The following is a 20,413-nucleotide window of genomic DNA, read 5'->3' on the forward strand; positions in this document are numbered from 1 at the left end:
GATGAAATATTTTGCATTCGGTAGAGACAATCAACGAAAAAAGTCTTGAAACGCTTGCGTGTAAATAACGGAAAACTGTCACCCCCTCTCCCCCGTGCAATGTTGAGAAATACCACAGTCTTCAGCGGTTTCCCAATGTGTTCCAACATTGATTGATGGGGAGAGGGAAGGGTAAATCATTGTTGTAGATGTCATGCTTGTTCCCAGGCAAAATATACGTCATTTCCATGATCATATGAAATTCTGCACGGAATTTCGACAGAGTGTACCAAGCGTTCCAAGGACTTTTTTCGTAGATTGTAGTTTTTAAAAATTAATTAAAAAAACTTTGGCCCAAGAATTTTTTACGTTGCACGAAAAAAAAAGTGGGCCAAAAACCGTTTTGGGGGATTTTGGGCAAAAATTGAGCATTTTGGCCCAAATTGGACCTATAAAACTTTGCCATTCTAAATATGTATACTTTTAGACCAACAATTTAGCAGTTATGAGGCCCGAAAGTTTCCATAATTCCAGGGTTCAGACCAACCTTAAGTGTCATGGCGAAATTTTTATGTGGGATGGGACTTCTTTTGCTATTATAACAAGGGTTATTTTACTAAATTAATAGGTGTATGACTTACTCTGATGACGGCAATGATTTATTATAATATTGTAAAGCTTTTATTAATGTTGCCCTCCACACCTTTATTAAGACTAGGTTAATTGAATGTACAATTGTATTATTGTTTGATTCCAAGACATGAGTTATTATTATTTCCCTGAAACATCAAGACAATGCATAACCTTGCATCAGTGACATCACACATTCTTAGGCCATGTTTGGTGTCCTTTGTCATACATAAACAGGAAGCTATTATGTTCCTGCTCACATACCATAACTTTGGGCCAATCAGAGTTAGTTCATCTGTTACTCCCACACATATTCTATTGTATATTAACTATGTTGTATCAACCAGTAGTTAGATAACATTGGAGATCGGCAGTAAGGAGTTATGATTGGAGATCTGTCGAGTTAACATCATTATGATTATTAAATACTACTTCTACAACTTTACATCTGATTCCTCGTTTGATTCATTTATATCCCGGTTATACTATACTTGCAATTACTTGTGTTTTTCTCGGTTATTTTATGCCTTTTTCTTTTATTATGTTTCTCACTTTCTTACTTTATTGTTTCCTGCTTTCTTTTTATTGACAACATAAGCCATTTCTCTTTTTGGAATAAAAGGTTTAGTTTGTCTTTGGTTCCTTTGAAGTGAGTTTACTGTGCTGCTCTGCCCTCTACCTGCATGGTTGCCTCCTTGACGAATACAGGTTTCAGCCCTAGTCCTCATTGCATCATTTGCGTTGCGTACCATCCTTGTGCGCCGGATACTTGCGAAAGGTAGCCCTGAAAACATATATTCTGTTAAATATACCAATTAAATTACGTTTATCACACCAGTGAATGTGTTCCGAGGCCTTATCTTTCCATGCCATTAACCTTTTTTCATTTAATCTTTGACGTAGCCAAACCTTTTCTGTGGACAGAGTGAAAACGGGTACATTTCTTTAAAAGGGCATATCTTTAAAAGTTACGAGCCGATTGAAATAATTGTTTCGGTTTATTAAAGCTAACGGGTAAAGGTTTCTTTACATACCAACATATACTTGATCATCTTTTCTGAAATAAGAGAAAAAGAGGGCGCAATGAGATGCCTCTTTTTTTGGACACCCTGTATTAATATTAAAATCTCCCAATGCACGATTTTAGTTCAATGGTTACAAACTGTAAAAATATGGCTCTTGCCATCTCATTCGCCTGAAGTCGTCAATTAAAGGTGGGTAACTAGTTCCTAGTAACTAATTCCCTCACTTTACCCCATCAAAATGCTGATTTCGGTATCAGGTAAAAGCTACGGAAGTAACTAAGGGCCATGCGGGTTGCTTTGTAACACAAGAAGTCAGGATCATGTGATACCAAATCCCGACTTCTTGTGTTCCTGACTCAGCCAGTTTGAAATAAAGAGAAAGTAAAGATATCAAAATAAAGAAATAGTTAAGACAACTCAGGATCTCAAGAACTCATGAAATCTGTTCAATTTTTGCGGCGTTGGTATTTTAATTGTAAACCCATCCACGTTAGTTATCTCGAGATCCTATTTTCTTGACAGGAACTCGTGAACTCAAGCCACGCTTGAGTTCCTGACTTCCTGACTTCAAGTCAGGAACACAGGATCACGAGATCCTGACTTCAAGACTTTAAAGTCAGGAACTCGTGAACTCAAGCCGCGCTTGAGTTCTTGAGTTCCTGACTTCAAGTCAGGAACACAGGATCACGAGATCCTGACTTCAAGACTTTAAAGTCAGGAACTCGTGAACTCAAGCCACGCTTGAATTGAGTTCCTGACTTCCTGACTTCAAGTCAGGAACACAGGATCACAAGATCCTGACTTCAAGACTTTAAAGTCAGGAACTCGTGAACACAAGCCGCGCTTGAGTTCACGACTTCCTGACTTTGAACTCAGGAACACAAGAACTCAAGTGCCGCTTGAGTTCACGACTTCCTGTCTTTGAAATCAGGAAGTCACGAACACAAGAACCCAAGCACGGCTTGTGTTCGCGACTTCCTGACTTTGTCGCGTGACCTATACCGCCTGCTAGTCCAGGCTAGTCCAGGCAAAGTCAGGAAGTCGTGAACACAAGCGGCGCTTGAGTTCTTGTGTTCCTGAGTTCAAAGTCAGGAAGTCGTGCACTCGAGCGGCGCTTGAGATCTTGTGTTCCTGAGTTCAAAGTCAGGAAGTTGTGAACTCAAGCGCGGCTTGTGTTCACGAGTTCCTGACTTTAAAGTCGTGAAGTCAGGATCTCAAGCGCGACTTGTGTTCACGAGTTCCTGACTTTAAAGTCATGAAGTCAGGAACTCAAGAACTCAAGCGCGGCTTGAGTTCACGAGTTCATGACTTTAAAGTCATGAAGTCAGGATCTCGTGATCCTGTGTTCCTGACTTGAAATCAGGAAGTCGTGAACTCAAGCGTGGCTTGAGTTCACGAGTTCCTGACTTGAAGTCAAGAAAATAGGATCTCGAGATAACTAACGTGGATGGGTTTACAATTAAAATACCACCGCCGCAAAAATTGAACAGATTTCATGAGATCCTGAGTTGTCTTAACTATTTCTTTATTTTGATATCTTTACTTTCTCTTTATTTCAAACTGGTTAAGTCAGGAACACAAGAAGTCGGGATTTGTGATCACAAGATCCTGACTTCTTGCGTTACAAAGCGAACTCACGTGGCCCTTAGTTACTTTCGTAAAAAGCTCAGATTTTTCTCATTAACATATTGAAATTAGGCGTTCCAAATTGGTATATTGCCGGAGAAATCATCAAAAAACTGTCGAATTAGTCTCCGATATGGTATACCATATTTTAGACTAATTCAACAATTTTTTGATTATATCTTCGGAAATACACCGATTTGGAACTCCTAATTTCAATATGTTAATGAGAAAAATAGGATCTCTCATTTGATATCAATTTATTACATGATCATGATGATTATCATTAATCATGTTAATAAAAACACTGTAGACTACCAAAATCACGCTGTATAATATGTCAGTAATTCCATAAGGAATTAGTCACATTTACAAGGAACATTTACATGTTCTTTTTGCATGCATGTTTGAAAGGGACGACATTTTATGTTATAGGTAAGTTTTAAAGAATTCGATTTTCCAAATATATCAGGGCACCTTCCTTTAATACGTAAAATGCAATATAAAAAAAAAATTTGTCGTTACAAGGTTGTACTTATGAAGTAAAATAATATCATAACGATTAATTTAAAGGAACAATTACTGATAATGTAAGATTAATTAATGAGGTCAGGTTTTATATGTTTGAAAGTACAATCACATTGTTACACAAATTGATATTTCCAGTCATAATACGCTATCAATTATACGAAATGACAAGTGGCCATAATAATTAATAACCATGATAACTAGGCAATATCTTTTATAAAACGTATGTTCTCAATCTCTCAATGTATTTTGGAAGTTTGATATTTTACATTACAAAATGCACATTATTTGTTTGTTCGTATGCTTGTTTGTTACCCCTCTCTTGAACCAACTTCATTGGCTCCCCGTCAGAGAGAGGATTGCATACAAGACGCTGCTTTATGTGTTTAAATCTCTGAATGGACTCTCTCCCCAGTACTTAACTAACTGCCTCACTGTGAAAAGATCCCAGAGCGTAATGAAGACTAGACTATGCCATAGTCGAATTTTATTAAAAATATGTTATTATTAGTCATGATCAACCCATTTCGTTGAACTCAAAATTATACTGATGTTTATTAAAATTAAAGTATTCAATAGTAAAATGGTCATAAAGAGTTAAAAATATCAGACGATTAGTGACAATAAAAGTAATTGAATGCAACATTATCTTGCATAATTATAACGGCTCATTTTAATACTGAACAATACTGATTTTGGAATCTACCAGTTTATTGATAGCGAACCCCGAAATTTCGACTATGAACTTTGAATTGTAAGCAGAAGTTACCCCCTGGACTTTGCTCTCTAAAAACACACTGTCAAGCATACTTGTTTATCAGTCCATTAACCACAAGTACGCGCTAGATGTTTGATGAGAGATTAACTTTACAAAAGCGCCGCAATGGTAATGGCGCGGGCCCAGACGATTTAAACCATAGCGAGGTATGGGCGACCAATCACAAGGCAGATCCATTTAAAGATGCATTACATCATGCCCAATTTTAGTTAGGCCAGAAATTGGCCTAACTCTCCATAGAGTCCCGTGTTAAAAATCTTAACCGCAAGGCAATGTCAGTAGTCCACTTGGGAAGCTAACAAACAGAGGGAGTAGGGTGACTGATCAGATGTGAAAATCTATCAATTGTGCACACATTAATTAAATCAGAGTTTTAAGCTTAAAGGAGTATTTCGTGATCCTAGCATCCTCTTTTTATGACATTTTTCAGTACATATCCACGAAAAAGCATATTCCCAAAATTTCAGTTGATTCCGATTTTGCGTTTGCGAGTTATGCATGATTATGTGTATTACACTGCTCCATAGACAATACGTTGTAATTTCGTTCTGGTGCACCAGAACGAAATTCAAATTTTGCGATATCTTTGCTAAACGAATTAATCTGCAAGAAATATTTTGTACATAAACATTATGTAGCCAGAGGTATCCAGTGATATAAAAATCTCAACTTTTTTTGTGAAAAGTGGGGGGATGAGGCTGTGGATCACGAAATGCCCCTTTAAATACAATATCCAGAGTATGCACAATGGTCAAGTCCCCGGGGGGGGGGCCAAGTGGACTACGGGGTAGTCTAAATGAAGACCCGCTCGGCAGATAGTATTTCCTTTCTTGTGCCTTGTTCTAAGAAGGGTGCTGGTGATAGAGCTTTTTCAGTGGCAGCTCCACGTTTGTGGAACACCTTACCGGTTCATATCAGAAATGCCGCTACTCTTGAATCATTCAAAACTATGCTCAAGACATATCGTTTTCCATAATGTTGTTTTCTGTATTTGATCATGTTTGCTGTTCTTTTTAATATGCTTGTTGCGCTTTGTAGCCACAGGAAAAGGCGCATTATAAATTATGTTAGTTAAGTTAAGTTAAGTTAAGTTTGTTTACTAGGCTGGACCGTAGGGGACACGGTTATGGCAAGCCAAGGGGTCCAAAAGCGTGGAACTGCTACGCGTAGCTTCTTTCTCGTTACGAGCAGCTGTTTGACCAATCAAAATAGTCAAATTTAATCACGTGGTTGGGTCGTTAGCTGCGCGTAGTATAGTGCTAGGAATCCTCTTTCACAATTATTATCTTGTAATTAATTTACGGAATTAGCATAGATAACGAGCGGGTAAGGAGGCCAAATCACAGCACGTGTCAAGAGAACATGTTGGTATTAAATGCCTGGCTAAAATGACACAAAGCATATTTATTTAGTGTTTCCAAGTTTACACCGTGTTTAATAGCAAGTAACTTTATACTCGGGCTGTATTAGCGGTGCAGGGGATATGAAGGTCAAAACAACAACTACTCCTGATGTAAAGCGCTGTGTAAAGATATTGCAGGGAAAGCGATATCACATGCCACTGTGTAAATATGGAGAGAGTAAAATGGGTCATCATTTTTTTTTTCGAAACCTAAATTTACAAAAAGTCGGCGTCAATAAAATTGCGGCCCTCACTATTTCGGCATCAAAAATGTTATGACCCCCGACTCCCACCACGTACGATACACCTTACCCCCTAGACAGGCTAAATTGTATTGAAATCAGTCTTTTTGAATACAATAAACGCACTATCTGTAGTCATCTTGTGACTCCCTACATGTTGTTATTATCAATTTATGACCCCCTCCCCCTTATTTTTCTTTCCAAAAAGTATGACCACCTATATTTGGGACCCTCTTCCGAAGAAAATGATAGCCCCCTAAATATAGAACAATCATCATTCTGTTCAGATATTACTTTAGTAGCACATATACCATTTTTTGCTGATATACTACAGATATTTTCATTTACAAAAATTAACAACGTAATATTTGTGAGAGAGGATGTTTACATCAGCTCCACGTGTTTAAAACCGCGAATCTGATTGGTTAATAAGCTGCACGTAACGAGAAAGAAGCTGCGCGTAGCTAGTCCCACGTTCTGACCCGCTTAGCTTGCCATACACGGTTGGGTCCATGCCGATTAAAAAAAAGGAAACCATTGTCATAAATGTGTTGTTGTTGTTTTATGTCAGGCAATAACAGCTGAAATCAGGGCGATAACGCTGGCTTTGGTTTGGGTGGGAGGCAGGGATGGATCATAACTTTTTGGGGCACTATAGCTGTAATCACCCACTTGAAATCACCTGACTCGCTGCACTGACCAAAGTTATGGACAGATATGGGAGCTGTTTTTGCTGTTATCTGTCGTTTACATATCAGGGAAGTACGAACATTTGCAGATGTCCCACCTACCCAGGTTTTAGCCTACATGTAATGTACATGTATACATCATTCTTGAATGACAGCAAGTACAAAAAATATCCGTCAAGTGGTTTAGCTTTAATGCCTTTCGGAAGAGAGTGGTCTACAAGTGAGTGATACTAAAAGTTGCATTCGATTTACACAGGGAATTTTGCAGGCCATGTCGTGCCCTTCCTTAATACTAAAACACCAAAGTGCGAATATTTCCAAATATCTAAATTAGCTAAAAATTTAGGACATGTTACAAAACTATATTTTCTAGAATTTCAGAGAGTACAATAAATATTGGCCGGTTATTTTTCACACAGTGACGTTAACTAGGCAAAGGCATAATACCTCTAACAATGTTAGTAACATACACTGCTGTTTGTAGAGGTCACATGCACTTCAATGGTGAGAGCACTATGTATTGTGTATAGGAAAATGAACAGTAACTGCAGTATGAATGGTTTGCTTTTAACTTTTATAAGTTTTAAAAACTGGCCTCCAGAACGCTTTAAACTTTTGTCCGTATTCACCTCCCTGCCCTGTCCTGTCCGTGTTTCACAGTCATTGGTTTTAGGAACAAAAACAAGAAAGACCAGTGAGATATTACCCCAACGTTCATTATGCCGGAACTTTATTTGAATCCCATAAGTCTTTGTGAGTACACCGAGATGTCGTTATTTGACGTCACGGCGCGGCTACTTGAAATGCGCAGTATAAGTATATTCGCTAAACGATCGGCGTGACGTGTACTGACGTCAAATGACGACATCTCTCAGGTGTACTCGCAAAAGCTTATGGGCTTTACCGAAAAGGTCAATTCCGCATGAGCATAATTCCAAATGGTGATTAGCAATTTTTGGCCATCGAACTTTGCCTGTTTTGGTGCCTGCTTACATTGGTTGTTTGATTGATCGTATCTGTTTATGTGCACAGTGATATATTCATCACTTGTTCTCAGGGCCGGATTTACCTTTTTGGGGGCCCTGGGCCAGGCCAAAATTTGGAGGCCCCAAACGCACCGTGAGGAAGGCATGTGCACTCAAGTGGTCAAGTTTTTAGATCATACTAGGGCATTTGCGCGCGAAGCGCGTGAAAAATTTCAATCTTAGACTATTTTAGCCCAAATTGAATCTGAATTTTGCTATACTGGGCCAGTGCGCGCGAAGCGTGCAAAATTTTGCAATATTTGTACCCTATTTTGGCCCAAAACGTGGTATTTTTCAGCTAAAATGGAAGATGCACACTGCACAAGGCAATTTTGGGGGCCCCAAAAATGTGGGGGCCCTGGGCCCGGGCCCATCTGGCCCTATGGTAACTCCGGCCCTGCTTGTTCTAGTATACTTTTGTATTCCCATTGATTCATATTGTTTCTAGATTTAGCACTTCTGTGGTACTTGGAACTGGTCATTTTTGGCTATCGAACTTTACCATGTTTCTTTTACCTAAGTTCTAATGCCTAATGCTGTTTTTGTCCCCCTCTGCGTACCGTCTACTAAAAACGGTAGTCTGTATTTTATTTGTTTCCCCATGTCAAGTTGGTGTACCTTGCTCTTTTTCTTTCCAACTAATAACAGCTGAACAATAGGTACACATTTTCTACCAGAACTTCCGTGTTCCAAAATAATGGAGTATAACAAAGGCTATTGTTATAGTAACCCGATTTAGGGTAAGTCACACGGATAAGTCATGTTAATACGTGTTAAGATTAAAATTTGTTCATCCTATATCAACACAGAGACCTACGTATAAAAACTTTCAAGCATCAATCTATTTCGTTTAAGATATTAAAATAACAATGACTCTTGAGCTATCTTCAGTATAGCAAAAGCGTATGAATTCAACATAATAGTAAAAAACTCTGTAAACACGTTTTATGAGCAGAAACATATTTTAATTGATCTTTAGTAGATAGCACCACTATCACAATTCTATTCTAAAAACGTCAATCTATGTCGTTCAAGAGATTAAGATAACAAAATGCTTAAAATTTGATCCATCTTCAGTAGATAGCAAAAGCATACGGTATATGAATTCAATACTTTGCAGTCCTAACGTTCAGAATTAACTTGATCTTCAGTAGATAGCATTACCGGAAACAAAAATTTACACCATCAATTTCATTTAAGCTATTTCCAGTAGATAGTAAAAACGCCATATCGCATTTACGCCATGATTCCTTTTATTTTTACTCTAAAAAGCAAACTAAGATGCAATTGCTATAACCATCATGATCATGAAAGTCAATTTTAGGCGATGCAAGCTTGATATGAGCGAAAATGTTAAAAGTGGTCCAACTCGTTTTGAACGATTTTTGTTGAGTATTGCGTTTGAGCTTGACCTAGTAAAGAAACAAAAGTAAAGTTTTTTCTGGTAGCCAAGATGTTACTCATTCCACTGCATATAACATTATCGCCATGATCTCCTTTTTCTCTCTAAACAGCGAAATTACCATAATTGCATAATTTTCATTTTTTTATTTCACTTTGGAAAATTATTCATAACATTTATCCTACAAAAGTTTTATTATGTAAAATGGGGAAAGAAGATACAAATTTGTGCAATTCCTGTAATGCTGTTGATCATCCAGAGCACTTCTTTTTTCATTGTAATAAGACCACTCCTATTTGGGAATTTGCTAACAGGGTTATTACACAAAGGCTTGGTAAGAATTTTAGGCTTTCTGTTGAAAATGTTTTACTTAATTATCATAATGACATTACCAGTGATCGGTCAAAATATATCAATTATGTTATATGTGTTGGCAAAATGTGCATTGGCAAATACAGATACGGGGATCATCCTTGTCTTCTGTTCCTCTTTAGGCAGGAACTTCGTGTGAGAGGTTTGGTCTGCGATGACTTTAGCTAGTTGATCGCAGATGAACAGTTACTTGGATGACTTCCGTGTCTGTTCTTGGCTCTGTCATTTTGCTTAAATTATTTGTTTGATTTTCTTATTATATACATGTAAACTGCTCAAATAAAGAAAGTCCGCAGTCATGTAACCCGTCCTACACCAAAACCTGATCTTGTTATGAAAATTTGATTGATACGGTTGTGTGCAGAATCTTGTTAGCTCTAATTTGATACCAAATTTGATACCAAACACTCAAAAGTGACAAAGACTGATACCAGTTTATGGCATTTGGTGCATTTTCAAAAGTTGCAAATCAAAACGATAACGCGGTCGAAATTGCTTAGCGTGGCAATGTGGTCAAGCTTGCTTGCCCACGATGAACCCATGTCGACTATACCAAGTGCGCGCTTTATTCAATTGTTAATTTAAAACGCATGGATTGCTACAGTGCTTTAAGCGCGCTTCAGACTCGAGTATTGTACGTACAATATTGTATGTACAATATGTACGTTATTTAATCTATTGCCATTCTATTTCCAGTAATGTTTAAGTTCTAACGAATGTTTGATGACGAAAAATCAATAATATGTTACATACAATATCTAGCAGAAATATATTATCGATTTTACGTCATCAAACATTCGTTAGAACAAAACATTACTGGAAATAGAATGGCAATAGATTAAATAACGTACATATTGTACATACAATATTGTACGTACAATAAAAAGTCTGTATACTGCTTTACTGATGAATACTAGGGCACGATGCGATCGATATGACCTAGCGGTTGTTTCGGGCTATGTCAATGGTCGCGCTGTGCCATTCAGCTCTACAGCTCCGCGTGGTCCATTTTTAATTTGCAACTTTTGAAAATGCACCAAATTTCATATACTGGTCTCAATCTCTCTGAATTTAGAGTTTTTGGTGGCAAATTTGGTATCAAGTTGGAGCTAACAAGATTCTGCACACGACTTTATCAATTAAATGTTCATAACACGATCAGGTTTTGATGTAGGACGGGTTACATGACTGCGGACTTTCTTTATTTGAGCAGTTTATGTAAATTTGTCTTATAACATCTACTATTATATATGGATTATGTGCAGTGCAATAACTTTTGTTGTTATAATATTTATAGTGTATTTAATGTGAATAAAAGGCATTTTGCCTGACATACTATGTCAAAAGATTTAAAAAAAAAAAAAAAATTTACAGTCTGTTCGATCTGACTACTACAGCCTAGTATCACATGTACTGGCGGTAGATATAGATGCAGCTGGTCGGGTTTTCTTCGACTTCACAAAACATCCGCAAAATGCTTCTTTGAAAGCGTCCCGATAAAACGAACTGATCAGGTTGTATACAAACGGATTAAGAGAGGAATTCAGGTACAACATGCATCGCCCGAAAACCAACATAATCCCGTAGGTTTCCTCTGATTTGTAGATCCGTTTCCCGAAGATCTCTGATATAACGTTGTTAAGAGTATTTGTTCGGATCCATACTTGACAAATAAAGAATAAGGTACCATTGATAACCAGCATACGAGCTACTTGAGTGCGTACCCGAGCGGCTTGAACCTGCAACTGCTTTTGTGCTTCGTTCTCCTCCCCGTCTTTTTTCGTCAACATTTCGCGATGGCTAAGACTGTACAGGATTCTAGCGAACATATATCCATTCCAAATCAATGCAATAAAGAATGGAATAGTCTCCGTCAAGTCGCTTAAAATAACCACTTTTTCGCTGATTGTGACACAAAATTCATTTTTTTGAGGCCATCCAATGAAATCAGGAACTTGAGGCCAGATTGTGCAATACCGAATGAGTTTACCGTATTTGAGCGTGCGAATGGCGCTCAAAATGCACGCAATGATCCATGTGATGCCTATGAGCTTCTTCGTGCGACCTTTGCTCGCAATTGCACGATGTTGCAACGGGTAACAAATACCATAGTACCGTTCAAGAGTCACTAAGCTCACAAGTCCAAGAGAAGCATAGTACATTACATTTGCTATACCAAAGGATAGGGAACAACCAATGGAAGTGCCATACGGTACGTCATGTCGAACTGGGGAATCGTTAAAGGCGTAAAGATACGTACTTATTGATGTTACAATAAAACCAACATCAGCAAAAGCTAAGTTTGCCAAGTAATAGTTAGTAATGGTATGAAGTCGTGGTATTTTTGCCACTACGTATAAAAAGGCGCCGTTCCCAAGAGTGCCGATGATAAGAGCTATTGGCAAGCCGATGGTAAAGATTCGAACCTCAGCGGTGGAATACATCCAAGTGTACGCATACCAAACCAAACTGGTCAAGTTGGAGTGGAACCGGGGATCATCACATCCTTCTGGAAATGTTGTTAAGTATTCCATATTGTGCAAGTTCTAAGCTATGTTATGAGAGAAAAATAGATTACGTTTCTCTCACATAAACACTTGTCGCTAAATGGTATAGGACTGACCTTTGATGACAAAATGGCAACATTTTAAGAGCTATATTAATTGATTACCCCGATTCATTTTACGGTAGAAATCGCTAACGACTTGCGACTTGTGGTTAACTAATAAAGTGGACTGCTCTTGAAATGCAATTAGAAACGCTCTACCTGATTGGTCAGAAGTCAAACGCTCATAGCTATCATCTGACGTTTAACCCAGACGTATAATAGCTTTAATAACTCATGCAGAATTATATTATATTCTGCATGATGTTTGTTCAGTTTTAAAAGCTTCAAGGCGTACTTATCATGGTTCAAGGATTAATCGCCAAAAATTAATATGATTATGAGTATCACAAATCACAACTTACTGGTATTTGAGCAGTGATGCGTGAAGCAATCAAATTGTAAGGCGGGTCGGGGGAGGGAGCATGACGCAGTGTTTGTACTCCAATATTGAGCCAAATAAAGCTGACACACACGAGGAACGGTATATCATGTATCCTATGGGATCTATAAAGGAGATCCAGGCTTGAAATGGGTGTAGTATTTTCGCCACATGTGCATGATCTTTCACAGGAGGGGAAACGCCCAAAACGTTCATTCTGATGTATTATTAGCCTTAATCAAGAACAGCAAGATATGAAGAACTTTGTTGCAAAACCCCTAACGTCCACTTCAGACTTGAGAAAACATCCAAAAATCATCAAAAATAGTACTGATATAATGGTTTTCAATAAAAGCAGTTTTTGGCGGGATGCTTGGGTATATAGGATGAGCATCCTGTCAAAAACTACTTAATTTGTTGAAAACACCCTTATACTCGTATCAGTGACTTTTTTGCTCATTTTTTTTATATGTTCTCAAAATTGAATAAGTGGATGTAAGGGGTTTTGCAACAAAGCTCTTCATAATATATGGAAATATAAATGTGATTTTCTATAAAATCAATACATTAATATTATGCCATCTCATTCGCCTGAAGTCGTCAATTAATACGTAAAATGCAATATAAAAAACAATTTTGTCGTTACAAGGTCGTACTTATGAAGTAAAATAATAACGGGAACAATTACTGCAGCTTAATAATGTAGGATTAATTAATGAGTTCAGGTTTTATGTTTGTAAGTAAAATCCAATTGATATTGCCATTATAAGCTATTATACGAAATGACAAGTGGCCATAAATATTAATAACTAGGCAGTATTTATAAAACGTATGCTCTCAATGTAGTTTTGGAAGTTTGATATTTTTACAAAATACCGGGTGTCCCAAAAAAAGGTTACATGTAGATTTTTGAAAATAATCGAAGTTATTTTCTTTCTGCTTGAAGTCTACAGTTTCTTTCCGCTTGAAGTCTACAGTGTCTTTCTACTTGAAGTCTACAGTGTGTTTCTGCTTGAAGTCCACAGTGTCTTTCTGCTTGAAGTCCACAGTGTCTTTCTGCTTGAAGTCTACAGTGTCTTTCTGCTTGAAGTCTACAGTGTCTTTCTGCTTGAAGTCTACAAGTCTACAATGTCTTTCTGCTTGAAGTCCACAGTGTCTTTCTGCCTGAAGTCCACAGTGTCCTTCTGTTTGAAGTCTACAGTGTCTTTCTGCTTGAAATCCACAGTGTCTTTCTGCTTGAAGTCTACACGGTCTTTCTGCTTGAAGTCCACAGTGTGTTTCTGCTTGAAGTCTACAGTGTCTTTCTGCTTGAAGTCTACAGTGTCTTTCTGCTTGAATAATAGAAGTCTACAGTGTCTTTCTGCTTGAAGTCTACGGTGTCTTTCTGCTTGAAGTCTACAATGTCTTTCTGCTTGAAGTCCACAGTGTCTTTCTGCCTGAAGTCCACAGTGTCCTTCTGTTTGAAGTCTACCGTGTCTTTCTGCTTGAAGTCCACAGTGTCTTTCTGCTTGAAGTCTACAGTGTCTTTCTGCTTGAAGTCTACAGTGTCTTTCTGCTTGAAGTCTACAGTGTCTTTCTGCTTGAAGTCTACGGTGTCTTTCTGCTTGAAGTCTACAATGTCTTTCTGCTTGAAGTCCACAGTGTCTTTCTGCCTGAAGTCCACAGTGTCCTTCTGTTTGAAGTCTACAGTGTCTTTCTGCTTGAAGTCCACAGTGTCTTTCTGCTTGAAGTCCACAGTGTCTTTCTGCTTGAAGTCCACAGTGTGTTTCTGCTTGAAGTCCACAGTGTCTTTCTGCTTGAAGTCCACAGTGTCTTTCTGCTTGAAGTCCACAGTGTCTTTCTGCTTGAAGTCCACAGTGTCTTTCTGCTTGAAGTCCACAGTGTCCTTCTGCTTGAAGTCTACAGTGTCTTTCTGCTTGAAGTCCACAGTGTCTTTCTGCTTGAAGTCCACAGTGTCTTTCTGTTTGAAGTCTACAGTGTCTTTCTGCTTGAAGTCCACAGTGTCTTTCTGCTTGAAGTCCACAGTGTCTTTCTGCTTGAAGTCCACAGTGTCTTTCTGCTTGAAGTCCACAGTGTCCTTCTGCTTGAAGTCTACAGTGTCTTTCTGCTTGAAGTCTACAGTGTCTTTCTGCTTGAAGTCTACAGTGTCTTTCTGCTTGAAGTCCACAGTGTCTTTCTGCTTGAAATCCACAGTGTCTTTCTGCTTGAAGTCTACGGTGTCTTTCTGCTTGAAGTCTACAATGTCTTTCTACTTGAAATCCACAGTGTCTTTCTGCTTGAAGTCTACACGGTCTTTCTGCTTGAAGTCCACAATGTCTTCCTGCTCAAAGTCTACAGTGTCTTTCTGTTTGAAGTCTACAGTGTCCCCATTCTGCTTTAAGTTTATAGTGTCATCATTTTGCTTGAAATTTACAGTGTCATCATTTTGCTTGAAATTTACAGTGTACGTCATCATTTTGCTTTGTGCAAACGACACTTCTGCAGGCTGCTTCCTAGTCCTAGTGGCGGTTATTTGTGAAGGCTTAATATGAATATCCTTTTCGTGACAGAATCTATGTACCCTCTACTAGTACAATGTCAAGTTCACAACCTACGTACTTAGCCCGCATTCCAGACATTCCTGGCCGAGCTCTTTTCGTGACTATGCAACACGAAGTTCAATGTAGGCCTATCACCGTTACAGCCACCGTGCATTTGGCGGGCGGGGCACTAGAGTACAGCCATAGCATGGCAGATGCGGTATTTTAATCTGATAAACAAAGAATAAAACTTGTTCAGTTTTATTTCAAGAGTTCAGTCAGAAATGTAAAAACAAACAGCAGCGATTTCAAGTAAACAAAATCCAAACAAGACCTAAATGCAAAAGATTGTTATTCATTTCCCTATGTTGATGACAGGAGATATACAGCGTGCAGAACTGCTTTCACCAAAAATGTGTTCTTTTCTAATGACCATCTTCATTTTGTTACCACCAAGAGTTAAGAAGCTCTAAAACTGATTTATTTTTAGTGTACAATATTTAATTTTTCAATATAAGCTCAACAATAAAAAATAAGAGAAACATAAAAAGTAACCAAGAAAGAATCTCAAAACAAAGGTGTGTGTGTGTTCAACATGCGTTTTTTGATGGTTAGCCACTCTTGACACCCCTGTCATCTTGCGCTCATAAGTTAAGTTGCTTTTAAGATACAGAATTGAAACTTAGCAGACAGTTACAAGAAGGATGAATAAATAATATCTGAAGAAATGACATTGATTTGTTGTACCATTACAAAATGCGGTTCATTTTCTACGTGTAACCTCTTTATGGGACACCTTGTACTTTATATGCATTATTTGTTTGTTTGTATGCTTGTTTACCATGTTTACCCGGGTTGGTCAGTAAGGGACACACGGTTAAGACATTTTGGGCTCAGACAAACAAGTGGTATATGTCTATGATTTAGGGTCTGTTTTTTGTTGTTGTTTAAAGTCGGGTAGTTTTTCACTCTCCCAGCCTCACATCCCCACTAAAATTGATAACCCCCGGGTACTTTTACACACTAGATTCATCAAAGCATAAGGTTAAGGGCTGGGGTATGAACGTTTGGACAGTATTTATTGTGGGACATTAGAGCACATCAGACATATCGAATTGCATTCTGAATACGAATGTCATTCTGATATCAAATAATTTTGATTTTTTGAAATTCGCAATTTAATACACATTTTATGGCAAATCATTAAAAATTGATATTTTTGATATTTAACAGTACTTGAAGTAAACTTTATAAACCTGATGATTTATACTTAAAGTGTATGTAGGTGGGATGAAAAGCCGACGATCAATTGAAAATTTTGACCTTTCGTATTGAAAATCTAGGTCTTTTGGGGAAAAAAATCCATATCTTCAATATGAAAGGTCAAAATTTTCAATTGACCGTCGGCTTTTCCTCCCTGCTACATACACTTTAAGAATATGTCATTAGATTTATATAATTTACTTTGAGGACTGTTATATATCAAAATTTTGAAAAATATCAAATTTTTATAATTTGTCATAAAATTTGTATTATAGGCTATTGTGATTTTCAAAAAATGAAAATTATTTGATATCAGAAAGACATGCTTCGTATTCAGAATGCAATTCGATAGGTCTAAGGTGCTCTCATGTCCCACAAAAAATACTGTCGAAACGCAATAAACGCTCATTTTAGATCCCTTAAAGGTATGTGACCAGATTGACAGCCCCATTTTTCCTCATCAAAACTGAGATTTTGGTATCAGAATATAGCTATTTTGGTTTTATGTTCCGTTTAGACGGTGTGAACCACAGAATTCTAATATATTTGGTGTGAACAATAACGTGATGAAAAGTGGTACCCACTCCCAAGGGGCGTAATGGCATCCCAGCGTTAGGATTTTGCAAAATGCAGACCAGTTTTGCACAAAAATCGGCTTCGATGTAAAAACTGGACTTTACCCCTCCCTCAATGGACTGATTTCCCCCAAAATTTGAACCTTTTACAGGTAGGTTTTCCTTTTACTTAAGGATAACAATAACAGTTTTAATTAGGCCTAATAGTTCACTACTGAGTCGAGTTTGAATGATTTAGTTTTAGGGATGAAATCAAAACTCGACCAGCGGTTGACCGCTGGTTCTGTCCGGTTTGTATTATTCTAAACAATGGAAACCGGACAGAACCAGCGGTCAACTACCGGTCGAGTTTTGATTTCACTCCTTTTTTTTTAGCTTAGCCCAATAGGCCTACACTGCAAAAACTCGGGTGTTAAAAGTATAACACCGGTTGGAGTCAATAGAGGCCGCACCGTACCCAAGGGTGTTATTTTTTTAAATAATTTTGGTGTTATTGTTATACCTTCCAGGTGTTAAAAATGACACCAAGAGTGTACAAATAACAACCAACACTGGCCAACCATGCCAACAGTGTTATAAAATAACACCCCTGGGAGCAGTCCTCTATTGTCTCCAACCGGTGTTACTTTTAACACCAGAGTTTTTGCAGTGTATAAAAGTTGTGATCAACAAAAAGCACTCATATACTCAGAACATGTTACCATAAGCACATTCAAAGCCATTCATGCAGCACTCGAAATAAGGCGGTCCTTGCGTCAAATACCCGTGAAAGTAGGCGAGGACCCGCAAATTTCCTACGGTACAGGTCCGCGTGACCCACAAAAATTGAACAAGCAAAGAGCAGAAAATCCTAGTTTTGTTGTTCCACTGGAAAATCTGGCTCACACAATACGTCCACTTTCATTTTAGTTTCCCATTAAGTTTTCAACCCGGGTTTTCAATTTTCTACAACAGGGGCGTAGCCAGCTTTCTTGGTCAGGGGGGGGGGGCAAAATAAAATTTTTGGGGCACAGACGAAAAAAATTGCAGTTGCATCATACAATACATAGAGACTGTATGTCTTCGAGCTTCCCGAAAAGGCCCTTATTGGGATGATGTGTGCGCGTAGCGCGAAAAAAATGATATTTTACACTATTTTCGCCCATTATCCGGCTAAAAAAGGGCTTTATTGTTACAATGTGCGCGCGTAGCGCGGAAAAATGTTGTATTTTACACTATTTTGGCCCTGAATTTTGCTAGAAAAGGGACTCCTTGCCCTTTTTCTTTTCCTTTGCCCTCCTGATTTTCTCTTTCATTTTTTGTCAGAGGGGCACTTTTTCTTTCATTTGTTTCGTCAGGGGGGGCACTCTGCCCCCCCTGCCCCCCCCCGCTGGCTACGCTACTGTTCTACAATCTACATACCGTGATGGGGCTGCTAATTCTCTCACTTGAAATTTCAAAGGCAAGGGTCCAGCTCGGACCCTTAAAATTTCACATTTCGAGGCCAGCATTCACGTACCAACTTTCAAGAAAAAATTGAATATATTTCACTTTGGCCATTAGTAGTTACTCCTAGGTAGGAAAAAAGAATGTTAGAACATCATGATTGTACCTAACCTAATCCCAAAGTTCTAAAACATGTTATGATTATTAAAATTATAATTTGATTGCTGTTGAGTTCTTGAATTCACAATCTTTGAGATTAGGTAAAGGACCCTTAAGATTCGACTCGGAATAGCCCTACCACAGGGCCATTTTCAAAACACGATATACTCCCGAGATGAATGCCAAACCCACAGAACTAAAACTCAATGACCGCTCCACCCAAGAAATTTCTCGGCTGGAGCGGTCACTGGGTTTTAACAGTTCTCGGGATATAGCCGTCTCGGGAGTAGATGTTAAAAAAAAAACTTGGGATCACTGAATAAGCCTTTTTAAAGGCCTCTTTTAAAAACTAGTATCCTTCATGAAAGCATGGAGGTATGTACCTCCATGATGAAAGCATACACAAAATTAGCATATTGTCACGGCCTTTGCCAACAATGGATCAGACAGCCTTATTCTGTAAAATCCCAAGGTTATACCATGGAAGATCTCCTTCTTCCATGGTTATACCGAGATTTGCCTGCAATTTGATTTCCATTTTGAACCTAACTTCACGGAAAAATACATCGAAAGTGCCCAAATACAGAAATGGTCTATCAGTCAACCCAAGCACTTATCAATGGAGTGCGACTGTGCGAGCGAGGTTAAAATAAAAATTTAAACATTAAGGTCCTTCTTTTGGCTAGGGTACCTAATTTAAGTACGTGAAAGCTCTAACTTGTCCTGGTTTTTTTTTTGGCAACGTTTGTAATGTGTTTATTTTTGACCAAGACTAGTTGTCAGGTTAGTTATTTACATATTATGCACAAATTCGCAAAATAATGTTTTCAGATACAATAAGAATTGTGGTACCAAGATAAAAAAAATAAACGATTTGCATAATTATTATGCATTCAATTACGGTAATTTAGACACAAGGTTGCAATCTGATAATTTTCTTGAAGATGTCACAAAATAAGAACTATTTTCATATCTCTAAGCCTACACAGGTTTCAGCTAAAGAATTCTTAATTGGAATAAAATATTTAAGATTTTGGTTAATTTTTTGTTTTAAAAAGTGTTTTTTGAGTCGGTCATGTCTGGGCAAACAAACACATTTTTTAGACCTTACTGTTCTGAACAGTTTGCGGTTTCTTTTATTCAGTTTAAACTGCAACACATCAACCCCAGAGCACTACCTGCCGATCTAACATTGCCTATGATTGGTCAATTACGTGATATCTTCATTTTAATCACCAATCGGAATAGAGTTTTGCAAATAATTCATCCCAATTTTTTTGCATGGTAAAATTATTGTAACAATGTTGCTGATTGGTCCAATTGATAATGAAAACTTCTTTTTGACCAATAGGCAGGTAGTGGGGTTAAAAAGCCTCTGTAGAGGTCAAACTATTTTTGAGGACTTTAAAATTTCCTACTATACAGCAATCAGTTTTCAATAAAACAATTAAAACCTTGTGTTTTGTTACTACCCATACACCATTCCACAGTGCCACAGCTCTGAATTCGATATGAAAACTTCTTTGCATAATTTGTGCATTTGGAAAAAAATAAAATGTTGACACTTTCATACCTTGGCGCAAGCTAAGTCCAATTCAAATAAAACATTTCAGTCTTGTACTCTGGAAGAGCACAAACTTTCGCATTACCGTAAAATGGGAAATTTTTCGAGCTACATTAATTTTCTGCCGTGAAAATAACACGCTAATACATTCCTTTTGTGTACTACAGGTCAATGTAAGGCAAGGTTGGCGATTGGGCCGGACTCCTCCATGTAATGTTGCTATAGG

Source organism: Amphiura filiformis, chromosome 19, assembly GCF_039555335.1.
Source record: "Amphiura filiformis chromosome 19, Afil_fr2py, whole genome shotgun sequence".
NCBI lineage: Eukaryota > Metazoa > Echinodermata > Ophiuroidea > Amphilepidida > Amphiuridae > Amphiura > Amphiura filiformis.